At 37.9% G+C, this 17,068-nt stretch overlaps 1 protein-coding gene across 43 annotated transcripts in view; it reads right to left on the bottom strand.

The window, feature by feature from the left end:
* The window catches only part of Nrxn3 (neurexin 3), a 1,590,688-nt gene that overhangs the window by 211,355 nt on the left and 1,362,265 nt on the right, over window positions 1-17,068 (bottom strand). The gene's annotated exons all lie outside the window — the stretch shown is intronic.

The raw sequence follows: 17,068 nt of genomic DNA, 5'->3' as shown, positions 1-17,068 counted from the left end.
CTCCTCCTCCTCCTCCTCCTCCTCCTCCTCCTCCTTCTCTTACTACTTTTTTTTACTTCTGTTTTCCTTTCCCTTCTCTGCGATCTTTGAGACTGGTACAGAAAAATACTCCCAATCAATGCCCACAGCAAACGTTTGTCATGTGTCACTATGGGTCAATTTCTTGCAATCCTCAGGCATGACACCATGCCAGTCAGTTGTCAAAGGACTCTTCTTTGCATAGTGAGACACTGTGAGCTTCAGTCGGTCAGCTCCTAAAGAACAAAACTCTTTCAGTTCACACTTATGGACCACATGTTCCTCTTCTTCTTTGGCTCACAAGAGAAACTGACACATCCATACTTCACTAGGCAACTTCTGCTTTAGGTAAGAATCCACTTCATTCAAAATTAGTCCAGAGAACAGTTAGGAGAAAGTCATGTGAGTCGATTCCAGGGACTCTGATAATGAAATCTTATCAGTTTGTTATGGAAATTGAGTACAATCTGCTAGTCATGGGTATTTAATATTATGTTTCACTGGGTTCAGGAGAAGCAATTAGTCTGTTGAAAATTGCATCCACATTCCCCATAATTCAATAGTGACCACTGTTAGCACTGCAAGATGTGACATGACTGATAATTAATTTTGAGTGAAATTCCTGTAATAAGTAGTGGGGAGGAGGAAGTCAGGAAGAAGAGAGAAAGAGTAGAAGAAAGATCTAAATCTAAAGGCAGATGTTACATCCAAAGGACTGATAACAACTTCAGTAGAGCAAACCTCTGGGTAAGAGCAAGCCCCAGACAAAACAAAATCCTGGCAATGCCTTTCCAGGTTTCACAGGAAAACAACAAAAGAAAACAAACCCTCAAATGCAGGCTCCCCATGTCCAATGCCTCTCTTGTGTTTGTTTTCCTTGAGCTAAAGATTAATTGGGCTTTGCTGATGTTTATAAATAAGTGAGCAGTGAGCATATGCTAAGGCCAGCAAAAACCTTGAGCCTTGTATTCCCTTTCTATTGTTTCCTTGAAGGAAATTTTTATTTCAAACACCGTATACATGCATTCTAACCTTGTATTTCCCAGGAAATTATCTGATGTCTGTTTGCTCTGCTCCCAACCAAAACAACTGACATTGTTTGTTCTCATCTAGTTTCCATTAGTGGTCATAACAGTTACTTTTGCTAGTTTTAAAGTAAAAAGAAACTTTTCAAATACACACAACGACAACAATAACAAAGCTTTTAAAAATTTAGATTTTGGATATTTTGGGGAAGTCATGATATCAGCCAAGTCTGAACTGGATAGTTGATAACATTGTGTCTTACCAGCCTGATTCCCAGGAAATTTTAACCTAGTTTACTGTATTTCCTGCTACAGAATAATTGAAGGAGACAACACCTTTCACATTTACAAGATTGAGGCAGTCTCAGAGAGAGGTAGGGGGAACTCCAAAGTCTCCTTCAGCTCTACTGTAGTAGGAAATACAGCAAGCCAGGCTAAAATATCCTGGGAATCATGGTGGTACCACACAATGCTATCAACCATCCAGTTTAGACTTGGCTGAAATCAAGCTGGGTGTGGTGGCTCACGCCTTTAATCCCATCACTTGGGAGGCAGAGGCAGGCAGATTTCTGAGTTCGAGGCCAGCCTAGTCTACAAAGTTCCAGGATAGCCAGGGCTGTACAGAGAAACCCTGTCTCGAAGAACCAAAAAAAAAAAAAAAAAAAAAAAAGACTTGGTTGAAATCATGATCTCTAACACTTTCACATCCACGACTTTTGTCACACTTTCAGTTATATACCCACTTCTCTGATGGTTAGTCTGGGGAATGTACTGGTTTTTTGCTTGTTGTTTTGTTGTTTTGTTTTGTTCTAAACTGGGTGCATCGCCATTATAAACAAAATTGGCTATCTGTTCATAAGCAAGACAGTAGATTTAGTGGAAATGGGAACTTCCTCTCAAATAATTAAATAGTTCCTGGCCTTTCTGTCACCTGGATAGTCTTCTCCTGGCTCTTCTTTGCTCTGGATTTCCAGTTCTCAAGAAAGAAAATCTGTTCCTAAAGTAGTTCAATATCTACCTGAAATACTTGACCCAGGTAGACCAGCCCTTCAGAGTACAAGAATTGTTATTCAGCATTCCTAACTCAGGTTTCTATGGGAGCTCACAAAATCCTTAAAAAGCTATAAACAGGAGAGATAGGTGTAACAAGGTGAAAAGAAAACTGAAGAACAGACTGATAATGTAGCATCTTCGGGTACCGCAAGCTTTGAGATTTATAAGGCCTTGGCATTAGCACTGATTCATGTGAGTCTCTAGATGGCTCTGTAGATTTATACAGTCCCAAATAATAGCATCAGAGTTCATTGCCTGCCCATTTATTACAGAGCATACACTTCTCACTACCTAAATCAAATAGCTTTATTTTAACAAGATTGAAAGCCCCCAGATCGCCTCAATAATTGATGGCAAATAAATAATAGCACTATTATCTATTCATGATCTTGGCTATTGCATGTGCTGCAGTATGTGTGATACACATGCATTTAAATTCATTCCTTGAGTTATTTGTCATTTTTACAGGTGAAATAAATGCAACATACTGTGTCATACAGTCATTTTGGGGTTGGGGTTCAACAAATGTAGAAACAAAATCCAGTACCACTGAGCAATTTTGCCACTTGGTAAAGGTGGGATTTTTCTCAGTGTTGACTTCTATGTACATTTACCCACTAAATGCCTCATGAAACCCTAAGTACCCTAGGCTGGCAATGGAGGACCCTGGTCACTCACAGGCAGGAGAGTAGTAGCTAAGCAAGTACCAGCAAAAATCTCATGGGCATCAGCTTCTAAATCCTATGTATAGAAAGCTCCAGCTTGAGGGGACATTGTAACTTACTAATATCGAGAATGAATGGTCAAGGACAGTTGTTTACTGATGCCAGTCTTCCCACCTAACTGTGGATTACTTGATCAGTATTACAGCTTTGTAAAAGCATATGGGTCTAGTTTAGCTACTTAACTATTTATTTCCATCATTCAAATTTTACCTTACCCTTGCCACTTCCCATAGAACATATGCATTTTCTTCTTTTTTTTTTTTTTAACTACTATTTAATTTTACTGTGTGTGTATATATTCACCATGGATGCATGTGGAGACCAGTAGACAAGTTGTAACTGTAACTTCTTTCCTTCCACTATCTGGACCCCAGGGATTTAATCTCAGATCCTCGGGCTTGGCGGAAGATGTCTTTACCCTCTGAGGCCTCTTTCTAGCTCCATTATGTGCATTTTTGATAATATTTTGTTTCAAGTCTTTACCTACTAGTATGAAGAACTGCCCTTGTAATTAAGTTGGTTTTGTTCTTCATTTTACTTTTGATTTCTTATTTTTATATGTTCCTTTTAAGAAAATATGTATTGTTACTACTAAATGAAAATACATCCACAATTTTGTTTTGTCACCATGGAGCCATTCTCTTCTGTGGTACCTGCTCATTCTTACAACTGGCTCTTTCCTGGGGGAAGACATCACACTCTAAAAGGACTCATACCTCATTCTGATCACACATTCTCTCTACCAAGGAAGGAGAACCATTGGTAGATTTCTTTCCACAACTTGTAGCATAAAGAACAGATGGACGTTGTATTTGTCTTAATTTTACAAGGCTCTATGAAATGAGACTTAATTGGCTCTAGTTTTAAAAACACACACTTCTTTGTCTACTTTCTCAGGAAAGTGTCCTGACAGGTGTATTCATTCATATTTTAAAAAATAGCATGGGGAGTAATAGACACCCAGAAGGGTCTTCTCCTTCTAAGCAGAATGTGGGAGGAGTTATGTGAGTGGGTACTGGGAGGAGATGAAGGGCTGATATTTGACTGTAAAGTAAATAAATAAACAAACAAATAAATTTAATAATAAAAATGAATAGTATAACAAAATTCTAGAATGGATGTGGGAGGAACTTATGAGACCCCACGCCTAACCGAGGAGATATTGGAAGTCGCTACCTGCTGCGGGAGGGAAAGTCGGTTTTCTGTGAGGGTGTGATCACTAATAGATTGCTCACGATCACGTGTTATCATCCCACAGTCATGCATGTAGGGAAAGCATTAAATGGACCTAATGGATTATTAAAATAATAATAATAAGATTTCATACATTTGAGAATGGGAAATGTTGGGGGAATATCTCAGCAGAGTTAGAAAGGGAAATTTTAGGGTGGATCTAATCATACTTTATTACATATACATATAAAATTATCGATACATTTTTCAATGCTGTAAGACTACTGTGAAAACCTGTTTTCCTATTTAGACAAGATTTGTTTTTACTAAGTTTGCCAGTACAAATGTTGATAAACACACATATAAATGCAAATTTTTCATGAGTCAATATGAAAGACACCAAGAGGATCTTATTTAAATGAAATAACAGGAGTTTGCTGGACAGTAGTGAGACTTGTACGTAATAAAAAGTCAATAAATGCTAGCTCTTCTCAGTATATCCTTATTCTTTATGTTTTATAACTTAATTGCAGAAAAGCCTATAAATATCCAAACTGTTAAATGCCAACATAAAATCTAATTAGCTATATAAACAATTTCACATGCTAATTACTTATACTACCACCTAAACTTTATTAAGTGTGTCCCAGTATTTTCTAGCAGATAAAATGCTGCGTGACTTGCTTCGCGCCGTTATATTTTGATTTTTCATTCCTGTGGTTGTCATAATCTTGATCCTAATAGTTAGGCCCTATCAATTATATCTTTCTGTCTACCAACTGCACCAGGACTATTCACTTGGTTCTAATGCAATCAGCGTAACTGGCATACCATGTGTGGATAACTAATAGTTGGCAATTATGCATGTTAGCAAAAAATCAGCCAAATCTACACTGAAAAGCACAATCTGTATCATTTATTCTCTGTGGTGATATTTAACGATAACAAAGAGATGTTTAGCACATTATCCCCTTCTATCTCTTCCTCATTAATTATATGGTAATAACTCTAATCAGTGTAACCAGAATTGATTTATTTTGTTTCACAGTTGTATGTGATAGAGTTCATCTCCTTACTTCAAAACTTGATATAAATACTTGTCCTTTCTGTGATCAAAGTGGTGGGTCTGAGTAGATGCTAACCAATTTACTTTCTCAAGTAGTATATGAAACAATATGAAAGCCATAATGTGATTTGTAATTCTAAGGGTCTGATATCTTGCTATATACACACTGGCTGTGATGAAGTGACAAAGGATCTTTAAGCTCTTTTGATGGTAGATTATTAAAACCAGAATTATATGGAAAAATGTGTTTAAGCACATGGGCTACAGAATTGGGGGGAATTAAGCTCTTGAGATGGGAGATTTAAATTGGAAATAGGATTAAGAGTCAACTTTAATCTGTGCACTCAACATATTCACATGTGATGGAGTTACTCATGAAATAAAGTCAACAAATAAAAACAAGTCTATTGGTTTACATGCATGGGGGATTACTTGCCATTTTTCTGTAGCACTGTGATTCACTACCTACCGTATGAAACCCAAGAACCCTAAGTTATCAGAGGTATTTCTGATCAAGTTACCAGCAAAGACTTCCAGGCATCAGCTTTTAAGTCCCATGTACCAAAAATCCAAGCCAGTTTCCAGTCCCAAATGAGCACTTACCATAACCTGGGATATCAGAAACTAGCCTGTATGCCTTTTTTCTATTTATTTATTTGAGAAAAGGAGGCAAAGATGGCAGCAACCAATATCTCTCAATGAGAGAGAAGTCCAATCGCTCCTAAATCCTAGAAAGTCTCTGCTTAGCTACAGGGTACCTAGGACTCCTCTGTCTTCAATAGTGAGTTAGTAGGGATATTAGATCCTGCAAGACTGAGATTTATGTACGGAAGTGTAGAGAAAGACAAGGACATAGTATGGAACAAAAGAGATAGATACCTGGTATTTAGTAATGAGTCAAGTTTCTACATATATGACTTCAATAAGATTACTATTATGTAATATATGTGTCTTAGTCAGGGTTTCTATTCCTGTACAACATCATGACCAAGAAGCAAGTTGGGGAGGAAAGGGTTTATTTGGCTTACATTTCCAAACTGCTGTTGATCACCAAAGGATGCAGGACTGGAACTCAAGCAGGTCAGAAAGCAGGAGNTGATGCAGAGGCCATGGAGGGATGTTCTTTACTGGCTTGCCTCCCATGGCTTGCTCAGCCTGCTCTCTTATAGAACCAAGACTACCAGCCCAGAGATGGCACCACCCACAAGGGGCCCTCCCCCCTTGATCACTAATTGAGAAAATGCCTTACAGCTGGATCTCATGGAGGCATTTCCCCAACTGAAGCTCCTTTCTCTGTGATAACTCCAGCTGTGTCAAGTTGACACAAAGCTATCCAGTACAGTATGTATATATTGTTCTTGGGATCCTGTTATTCCTCCATGTAACATAGATAGCTTTTTAAGTAATCTTTATTTAAGTCCAAAATCACCTCATTTTACTATGACATAGCTCAAACATGGACATCTAAAAGGGCACACAAATGCAAATGATCATATAGATACAAAGGAATAAGTGTGTCTTCATATAATTTGAGCAAAAGCTTCATGCCCAATAGTTAGTCCGTTGTTAGATTCACTAACTGAGATTAATTCTCACAACAGAAATTACCACATATATCTCTAACCTACAACTTCTGATAACATTCCATTACTTTTGTTTTCCTTTAGTAGAATCCCATGAATGGAAGGCCAAGTTGATTATTTCCTTTGTATTTTAATACGCCTGTAAGAGATACATAATATCTTAAGCTATAATTACATGTTTAAATCACACACACACACACACACACACACACACACATTTTTCTTCTGTGACACTGTGTTCCTTGAAAATCTTAATACCAGGTTACACATCTTTGTAGTTCCTAAATCAGAATAATATACAACAGCTATTAAATGCTTAGCAAGTGCTAACATAAACTTTAAAAAATTAATAAAACTGATGAAAAGTTAAAAAGCATATCAGAATTATTATTCTGCTGTATAAAATCTTGTCCATAAGAGTTACAAGTCTTACAAGTGCAGTGTAGCTCTGTGAAATGGTTCATCATAATTGAAATACGCCGGAATACTACTGTACCCACTTTCTTAAAAGCAGACCAAGCTCACTGTTGCTAGCACTTGTAAATTACATAAATAAATGCTATTCAGATAATCAAAAATTTATATGCAACCGTAGTATATTTTGAATATCATCTGAAGGCACAGAGTCTCACTGTGGCATCCAACCAGCAGCATCTAACTTGACTCGCAAAGCTTCCTTTGTTCCTTTTTAGAAACAAACAAACAAACAAAAAAAGGAATCTAGTTATTTATTATTTTATTTTTCCTTCATGGCAATTGAGTGTCCATCCACTGGGGAGAAGGGAAAAGATTGAAGAGGAAGAACTGTTACATATTTCATCATGAAGATTTATCTAGACGTGACAGAAGAGACATTTGTTAATTTCCCTCCTCAGTGGGTTTTGGAGAGTTTCCAATGTTCAAACACAAAGAGGCTCATTAGCTAATTCTGAAGCAAACAGCTGCTCCAATGCCATAGTCTTGGGCTCAGCCCCTTTGTACTAGAGAAGTCATAAAGTCCTTCCATTGCCCACATGAACAATAACTGGACTGTGTGTCCTCTGTATACCTTATGGTTCATCACTTTGAGTAACAGATAGCTATTTATTTCCTACCCCTTATTCTGGCCAACAGGAGACAGCAGCTTGGATATTCATAGGGTGTGATGCCAGTGATGCTTCTAAGCAATGCCATATGGTATCAGGAGAGCATATGCAAGGACTGCAGGACCCAAGAAATACAAATAAAGTCAAGACAGGTTTGTACTGCACCTTGTGACTCTGCTTTTTGCCTTAGTGGGGCGTTCTTGAAAAAAAAGGGGGGGCACCATGTAACCATTTCAGATGAAAAATAGCAAGATAGAACTGAGTTAGCTCATCCTGGTTATCTGTAGGCACAGTTCAGTCTTTAAAGCAGTGTTTTCAGAAGATAATTAACATTTGAATTAAAGTGACCACATCAAGAGCAAAGGCCTAAAATCCACCCAACATGAACATGCACAGGCATGCTGTTTCTAGGACTTAGCAATGGCATTTTTAGGAAATGATAAATTTTCATGGCCACAAAAAAAAAAAAAAAAAAAAAGCTGATTGTGTAGCTTCCACCTGCCTACAAATCAAAGGATGCTTTAAAATTATGAGAGCTTCTTGAAACTTCTAAACATGAGACACAAAGTAAGAGTCTCTCTCTCTCTCTCTCTCTCTCTCTCTCTCTCTCTCTCTCTCTCTCTCTCTTCTGTTTCAAATGATGTATGTACAGTTTAGCTGATTGGATAAGTAGGATTGTCAGTGCAATTTTATCTCATTAGAAATTATTCTGAAAATTAACCTTGGGGAGACAGGAAAAGTAGAAAAAGTCAAAAGTTTGGTAAATTTGGACTATTTACCCAAACTGAGGCTGAAGTGTGTGAAGAAATCAGAGTGCACCGTAGACAGTGTAGGCACAACTTTATTATCTGGAGAGTTCAACCATTCCTAGTTTTTTTCTGTCAATTGAAGCATCTGGAACCAAAAGCCAGGCTCAATATTGATGGCATACATATATCTGTAATCACAGAATTTAAGCAGCAGAGGATAGGAGGATAAAAAAAAATCAAGGCTATGCAGGTCTACATAGCAAATTCCAAGTATGTGCTGGCTACATAATGGAAATACGTTTTACAAGAAAATGAACAGAGTAAAACCAATGATAAGGAACAAAAGAAGCCAGATGCAGAATCTAAAGGGTGGGCTCTCAATCCTTTTAAATAGAGCCTAATCCACCTTTCTTTCTGCTCTTTCTGTGTTGTGCTATCACCAGACATTGCAGGCTCATCTTACTCCTTCTATCTTGTCTGTATTCGAATCTGCCACAACTTTCTTTGCATTGTAAAGCACTGCCTAGATAGCAGTACCCTGGGGTTTAAGTTGCCAAGAGACTTGCCAGCCTCTGTCCCAATGCCTGCCCTCTCTTTTACTCTCCTTTATAATTAGATGGACATCGTCTAGGTCAACTGATTTATTTACCTTTTTGGGCCTTGCATTTCTCCCCTGCTGAATTACCTGCGCTCATTTCCTTTCTCTTACTGCATAACCAGGGCGGTGTCCCTGTATCTTAAAGTGTTCAACCTTTACATATTTGGGGTTTTTTTTTCTTCGATGAAATTTTAACACCACTACTTCTGCTAGATGCTTTCTCCTTTAGGCGGCGACCTTGATCATCACATCAAAAATACACATGTGAGCTTTCGTGATGGAAAACCCTTTTTGTCACATTCAGAGATGACACAAGGACTTACGTAAATATGGCTGGCAGTGCTGAGAAATCTCAAAGGATCTTCAACTTGACAAATACATAAAAGATAAATAAGGATCATGAAAAAAAAAAATACCCACAGAGGAAATTCTGAAAGAAGCATATGCTATTAGTAGACACAGCAGCATGGTGTCACAGCAAAACCCCATGCTCCCTAGAGCTAGACTTCCTGAATTCACACTTCAAACCTCAGCCTGCACTAGTTCTCGATGTCTCAGTTCTCCTATCAATATGATGAAGACATTGGTAACACCCATGTTAAAATAATATGATTGTCAACTAAATAAATATGTGCTAAATGTTCAGTGTGGTCCTTGGGAGGAAATAAACATTACATAGATATTTGTTGTTGTTAGAAACAATACTGGGTAAACTGAAGAATGAGATCAACTGAATTTAACAGAGATCAACTGAATTTAACAGAGAAAGCTGAGAGAAAGCTGATGATGATCCACCAAGCCAAGTTTTTGCGTGTCTTTCTTTGTGCTTGAGGTCTGGTATCTATGATCTGTCTGGAGCATATTCAGATGGTTCCTAATGCAGAAGATATAATGACTAAGAAGAAGCACAATCAGGTGGATTCAGTTTCTTCCCACAAGAGAAATGGCAGTCACTATGAAAGAATCCTAGTGTATGGCTGCTGTAGGAGATGACCACCATTCTGTCAGAATCATTGCATATGGTTGCCATAAGAGATAATTGCTAGGTAGGAAGAGAGAGGATATGAGAAAAACCATATCTTCTAAAAGCATTCACTGAGTAGCTTCCACTGGGTATGATCCTGAAATATAAAAGTGACTTGACAATATCACTGTGGTATCATTTGGGGGGAAATTTGTAAAGAATTAAATCAATAGAATTCAAAAGTGATGGATGGAAAAAATGATGAACTAATTCTTAAAAGGCAGTTGAGTTCAATCTGTAACTGACTGTGAACAATCAATTGAGATAATTCACTACCTTCAGACCCAAGATACGCACACAGACCACATGAGGCTCAAGAATAAGGAAGACCAACGTATGGATGCTTCAGTCCTTCTTAGAAAGGGAAACGAAATACTCAAGGGAGGAAATACAAAGTGTGGAGCAGAGACTGAAGGAAAGGCCATTCAGAGACTGCCCCACCTGGTAATTCATCCCATCTACACACACCAAACCCAGACACTATTGCAGATTCCAAGAAGTGTTTGTGACAGGAGCTGATATAGCTGTCTCCTGAGAGGCTTTGCCAGAGCCTGATGAATACAAAGGTGGATGTTCGCAGTTAACCCTTGGACTGAGCAAGGGGACCCCAATAGAGGAGTTAGAGAAAGAACTGAGGGAACTGAAGGGGTTTGCAACCCCCTAAGAAAAACAACAATATCAATCAACCGGAACCCCCATAGCTCCCAGGGACTAAACCACCTACCAAAGAGTACACATGGAAGGACCCATGGCTCCAGCTACGTATGTAGCAGAGGATGTCCTTTTCTGACATCAATGGGAGGAGAGGCCTTTTGGCCCTGTGAAGGCTCAATACCCCAGTGTAGGGAAATTTGAGGGTGGTGAGGTGGGAGTGGGTGGGTGGGGGGAGCACCCTCATAGAAGCAGGAGGAGGGAGGATGGGATGGGGATTTATGGAGGGGAAACTGGGAAAGGGGATAATAACATTTGAAATGTAAATAAATAAAATATCCAATAAAAAATTAGAAAGGCAGTTGAAGAGTGAGTGGTCATCTTAACATAATTGAAAAGTTAACATAAGGATGACCAGAATTTACATGCTAATCTCAAGAACTCACTTATGATCCAGCAATGAAATGTACAAAGGGTTAATTTTTAAAGCTTCTTTTTTTTTTTTTTTTTTTTTTTTTTTTTTTTTCAGAATAGGAGTTGTTCAGACACAGGGAACCTGCACCGACTAACTGAAAGGAGGCAATGATTCTGAGACTGAGCTTCCCACACCTCCCATCTTTTCTCTTCCATACTTTATCTATGACCTAACTCTTTAAAGGTGACAGTACATACAAGTTTCCTTATCCAATCACTGAACTTCTTTCCTAAATCTGCCATACCCTTGTTACACACTGTACTACAGAGTGGCTACTAAGTCTATCTGTTCTTGGAAAATCTCTGCCTATTTCCACTTTCACATCACCGTCCTGATTATGATATATTAAACTAAATTTATCTCCTTTTTTTGCTTTATTTTCTTCTTTGAATACCTAAATTTTAAAAGGACTATTGGGGTGGGTAGAGAAGCTTTGGATAATGAACCTTCCAGTGAGCATCTTGAATGCTTAACCTTTAAATATGCCCCAAAGCTCTTCAGCCTAGCTCAAATATTCCAACCGTATGTTTTAATATTCAAAGACTGAAGATGAATGCTATCTCCAAATTTCTTTTCCACATGTGTAAGATATAGACTAGCTCAGGTTATAAATCAATTACATGAGTTCCCTTGAAGGCAGGGCTTTGTATTCTAAACGGAGTAGCAGACTGCTGATTTTAGTAAATTTCCTTCAAACATGAAAGAACATTAGCAGATAGAGAGAGAGAGAGGCAATAAGTTTGATTGGAACGAGTGATCTAAACAAGTAACTAAAGTTTATATCTGATAATAATAATAACTAATAAAATTGACATGGAGGTAGATGTCTTCTAAGGACGTGGAGGGGTTTCTGCTAATGTTAGGGCACTTGATATTTTGTGAACCACAAGTGATTACATACACACTCAAAAAAGAACCAGGTGCCCCTCTTTGTCTGTTCTACAGTGTGAGAAAGAATAAAGAGAGAAATTTGTCCCTGGAGTGACATTTTCTTATGCAAACTAATGTAAATCACATATCTCTGCATTGAAAGCTTGTCTGACAAGCCTTTCCAAAGCACAAAACAAATCTCAGAGCAGGTTAACTTGCACTGGGCTGATATTGACAAAGGACTTTTAGGTCTTCAGAGAAGGTAGAAAAAGAATTTTCCTGCTATGGGGAAAAAAAAAAAAGTACCCAAAATATCATGGTGCATTAAGGAATTTGTGGTAGTTTAGCATACCCTTTTTTCTCTTCACAACCAGGGACAATCTTTTGATCTAATCTAAGTGGTGATTTAATTTTAATGAAAGTAGAAAACGTGAAAGGCTGCCCTGAGCGTTGACGAGGGACCAAGGAAATCAGCAGCAGCAGTGGCTCCCTTTTTGCTGTTGGGCACAGGGGCTACTCTCCTAAGTGGATAGGTGTGTCTCACTCATTGATGTATGTAGCTCGGGAATTCACTCTAAGTGATTCTTAGGTACAGATGACACTTCAAACTTAGGGATGTCTGGGTAACAGAACACATTTTGGGGATCGGATACATTCCCTATTCTTCCTTTCTTTTTAGTCTTGTTGGGTATATATATATATATATATAATTTTTATTTAATTTTTTTTTTACATTTCAGATTTTATTCCCTTCCCAGTACACCCTCTGATTGTTCCACATCCCATACCTCACCCCCCCCCCACCAGGAGGATCTCCAGGAGGATGTCCCCACCCCACCAGACCTCTAAACTCCCTGGGGCCTCCAGTGTCCTTGGTTTTCATATCTAAACGTTGCACATGAGGTGCCATCCTAATAGCAAGAAAGTACACAACTAGAAATGTTATGAAACTTCGAGAAGGCTGCATAGCAGATCGCTGAACAAGGGTTCAGGACTCTGTCTTTGTAGTTTGTTTAGGTTGAGTCTTGAATGGCCTTTCTGAAGCCTCAGCTTATATCATCTCAGGCTGTCATTTGCCTGGACGAAAAAGAAGAAGAGGGCTAAAACGTCTTGAACTCATTGCCGAAAGAGAGTTATCACTTCGAAGACAGGCTGCCAATAACAGAAGTAAACACAGAAGACTGACATAATGGATCAAAGAGTATCTTAAACCTCATAAATACTGAAAAGAATTTCGCTCATGGTACCAACTGTAGGATAGATCGTTCTCTTCAGATTCCCACAAACTAATTTTGTAGTCCCATATATTTGCTTTATGACATTATAGGGTAATAACTTTTATATTACATAACATTCTAGATAAGAAGCTCAATAGAAATGTGTGACTCATGTATGCTACCATAAATCTCATAGGATCCAGCTATAACAATAGTACAAAAAATACATTAAAAACTACATGGATGAAGATACCAAATCCTTTGGTTACAGGACATGGAAAAAGTAAGCTGGAAGTTACCTGGAATTTTCTTCTCTGTCGGTTACCTTTCAGACTAACAGAAGGTACTAGGCTGGCTCTGAGAAAAAAGTCACCAGTGGGTGATTACAACCTCATAAGAACAATGTCAACTTACTAGACCACCCAGAGCTCCCAGGGACCAAAGAGAATACGTGGAGGGGGGCAGGATTCCTGATACATATGTAGCAGAGGATGGACTTAGCTGATATCAATGGGAGGGGAGGGAGGCTTGATGCCCCAGTGTAGGGGGATGCTAAAGGGATGAGGCAAAAGTGGGTGAATGGGTGGAGGAGCACTCTTATAGAGGAAAAGGGGAGATGAGTGGGAGGGGATGGGGAGTTGGTGAAGGGGTTTATAAGTTAAACCTGATCAAAAGCTCAGAGTTAGGGAGGTCATAGGGTATAGAGAAACCTCCTACAGTTTTGCTAAATCGACATATTACTATTTAATTTAGCTTTCTAAATATTGATATTATTATCTGTCATATTCATATTAGAATGGTTCTCAAAATTTCATGAAAGAAGCTTGTTTTTGTAGTGGGTAGAGGTTAATGAAATTAAATTAGACAAAATAGATATCTAAGTAGATAGATAGATAGATAGATAGATAGATGACAGGTAATTGAGATATAGAAATATTTGGTAATTTTTTATGTTTTGAAACAGGGCTTAATGTAGCAAGATTTTCCTAGAACTCATTATTTAGCCCATTTTATTCTCACTATAATGATATTTCTGCCTACGCCTATCAAATACTGAGAATACAAGTGTACATCACTATACTCAGTGACCCTTGAACTACTTTGGACCACAACTTATTCCACAGAATATCTGTATTTCAAAACCTGCAGATAGAAAAGGATATGTATATGTGTAGTATCTCTAGGATCATAAAGGATCCTTTTCCTTATTCTGTGCTCAAATTAATGAAAGACAAGTCAACTCTGATGGATAACTTGTATAGTTTTCATCACAACAGGGAGAGAGCAGGTAATTCAAACACAAACCACTCCACCTGTACTCTGCAGTCCTCCTTTAGATTAAGAGCCACTGAAATCACATAGTTTTGGCTAACAAGGCCACATTAGACACACTCAGACTGTTTAAAAACTTTTACACTCAGATGAATATGTCACTTTTCAACAAAACTAGCATGAAAACAACCTAATTTGCAAAACAAAATCATTATTTTTGCATCATAAAAGAAAACTTCAAAGGGTTTCTCTAGGCAGTGTGTTGCCCTGAAACATTTAAATGATTCGAGCTCACTCCTCCCCAAATGATTTATACATGGCACCTTAGAACGGTTTCTATTGTGAACCTAAGAGTGTCTGCACCAGTAAAATAATTATTTGTTCTAATAGAGGCTATTACAATTTTATTATTCAGGCAAGTAGCACTAAGTAGCCTTATCATATTGGATACAACATCTCACTTTCTGAAACCTGTAATGACTCTGTTAAATAAGGATCCACTGAATTGAAAGCTATTATCTCTCTTACTAGAGTAAGATTTGTGCTGCATTCTGATATGGCAGTGGATGTGGATTAATCAAAAATTAATATATCCACTGTTATCATTTAACATTTGCTTATTTGTTTTCTTAAGAGTTAATTTAAACAATGCTGTCATTTAATACAAACGTAAATACTTCATGAAATACCTTCATCTTAGCGTCTCATAACTTGGAGAGATTTTTTTTTTTCCTTCGGGAGGTAAGCAATTGTAATAGGAGTTTGTTATTTATTAAGTTAATACTCAAAACAGTCAATACTCTTAGAGAAAAAAAAAGAGTTCTCTCAAAATGAGACCAAGAGTAATTTCTGTGATGAAATGTAGAGAGGCTCACTCTTCTGCTGTAATTACACAGGGGCAAAACAGCTAAATTCCATTCATGTGATCCATCTATCTGTATGAAACTGTCAAAGACTGCAAACAAATAAATAAGTTCTAATATTCTAAGCAGGGTAGTAATTTGAAAAATACAATTAAATATATCAAAATGACTCCAAAGGAAGAATTCGAATGCTCCACCACAAAGTAACAATGAAGACAGGAGATGATAAATAGGTCAGCAACCCTGACCGGATTATTACAGATTATATGCAAATGCTAAAATATCGCAGTCCATACCACAAGTATGTAAAATTATGTGTCACTTAAAACATGATGGTAATCTCATATGAAAAGAAGCTAAATTATTTGGGCATCGGCCTAATAAATCTTATTGCACTGAAATAAAATAGCAGTAAGATAGGGGTATAATATCATATCAGCAAACTAAGTATGGACTAGTCATTTGTACATTTTCATCTTAACTCTCAGAAAAGGTAACATCTGTGACTATTGCTCAAGCAAATTCCAATGTGTTTGTCCAGTGCACAGTGGGTGAATGCCATCTCTTTACTGGCATTCCTTAGTGCCACGTCTTCCAGTCACCAGTTAGAAAGACAGCTCCCATTGATTGATCCACGGGAGAAGAGCTGTGTCTTGATGCTGAGGCTGAGTAGACCTTTGTCATTCAGGTGAGTGGTCCAGTAGTAGAGGCACTGTGTTGTCCAACCCCCCTTTTTTTATACCTCATTTTTAAGAACTTGGATATTAGGGGACATTATTTTATTAAAACAGTTGCAAGGAATGAGAAAATGAACAACTAATTTTTTTTTTATTGGTCTTTACCTTTAACGAAAGGTGATGGCATTGCCTAGGATCCTGGAGGCTGGCTGTTAGCATATTTTATTAAAAGAAAAAATGTTATATTGAATAAGGGACTTAGTTTTTGCTCTGAGGGTTTGATGAGGTTAAAAAAGTTCACTAATTAATAAAAGAATATTGAAAAATTGAGGCAAACATCAAAGATTGCACAACCAGAGGAGATTAAATCTATTACATTTCAGTAGTTCAAACTGTCCCAAGGCCTTAAAGTTAATGAAATTCATTTAATATTCATCATGTAAGACGTAGCAATTCATAGTGTCTAATTTCATTAGAAAGTTTGACTTGTTCAAGTTGGTAAGGCTGAAATGTACATATGTTATTGAAACATCTGTACACTGACCCTAAACAGTAGTATGTTAAGAGATTGAAGCTGAATAACAGAAAGAGACTGTATAAACTTCCTACTGAAGAGCAGAGTATTGGAAATGAGAACCGTGGCTGCCGAGGAAGAGGAGCAACAATGAATAGGATCAAACTTGCAGAGGGTATTGTGAAACTCTGTCTTACCTAAGCCCCACAGTTATCAAGGCCCAGAGAATAGTGTACCCTAAATCTGGCCACTACACTGTTTGAAAATCACAGCTTAATAAATGCAAACAAAAAGCCGGGCATGGTGGTGCATGCCTTTAATCCCAGCACTAGGGAGGCAGAGGCAGGCGGATTTCTGAGTTCGAGGCCAGCCTGGTCTACAGAGTGAGTTCCAGGACAGCCAGGGCTATACAGAGAAACCCTGTCTCAAG

Source organism: Mus pahari, chromosome 7 (assembly GCF_900095145.1).
Source record: "Mus pahari chromosome 7, PAHARI_EIJ_v1.1, whole genome shotgun sequence".
In the NCBI taxonomy this organism is placed as follows: Eukaryota; Metazoa; Chordata; class Mammalia; order Rodentia; family Muridae; genus Mus; species Mus pahari.
This window is presented reverse-complemented; position numbering and strand designations above follow the sequence as displayed.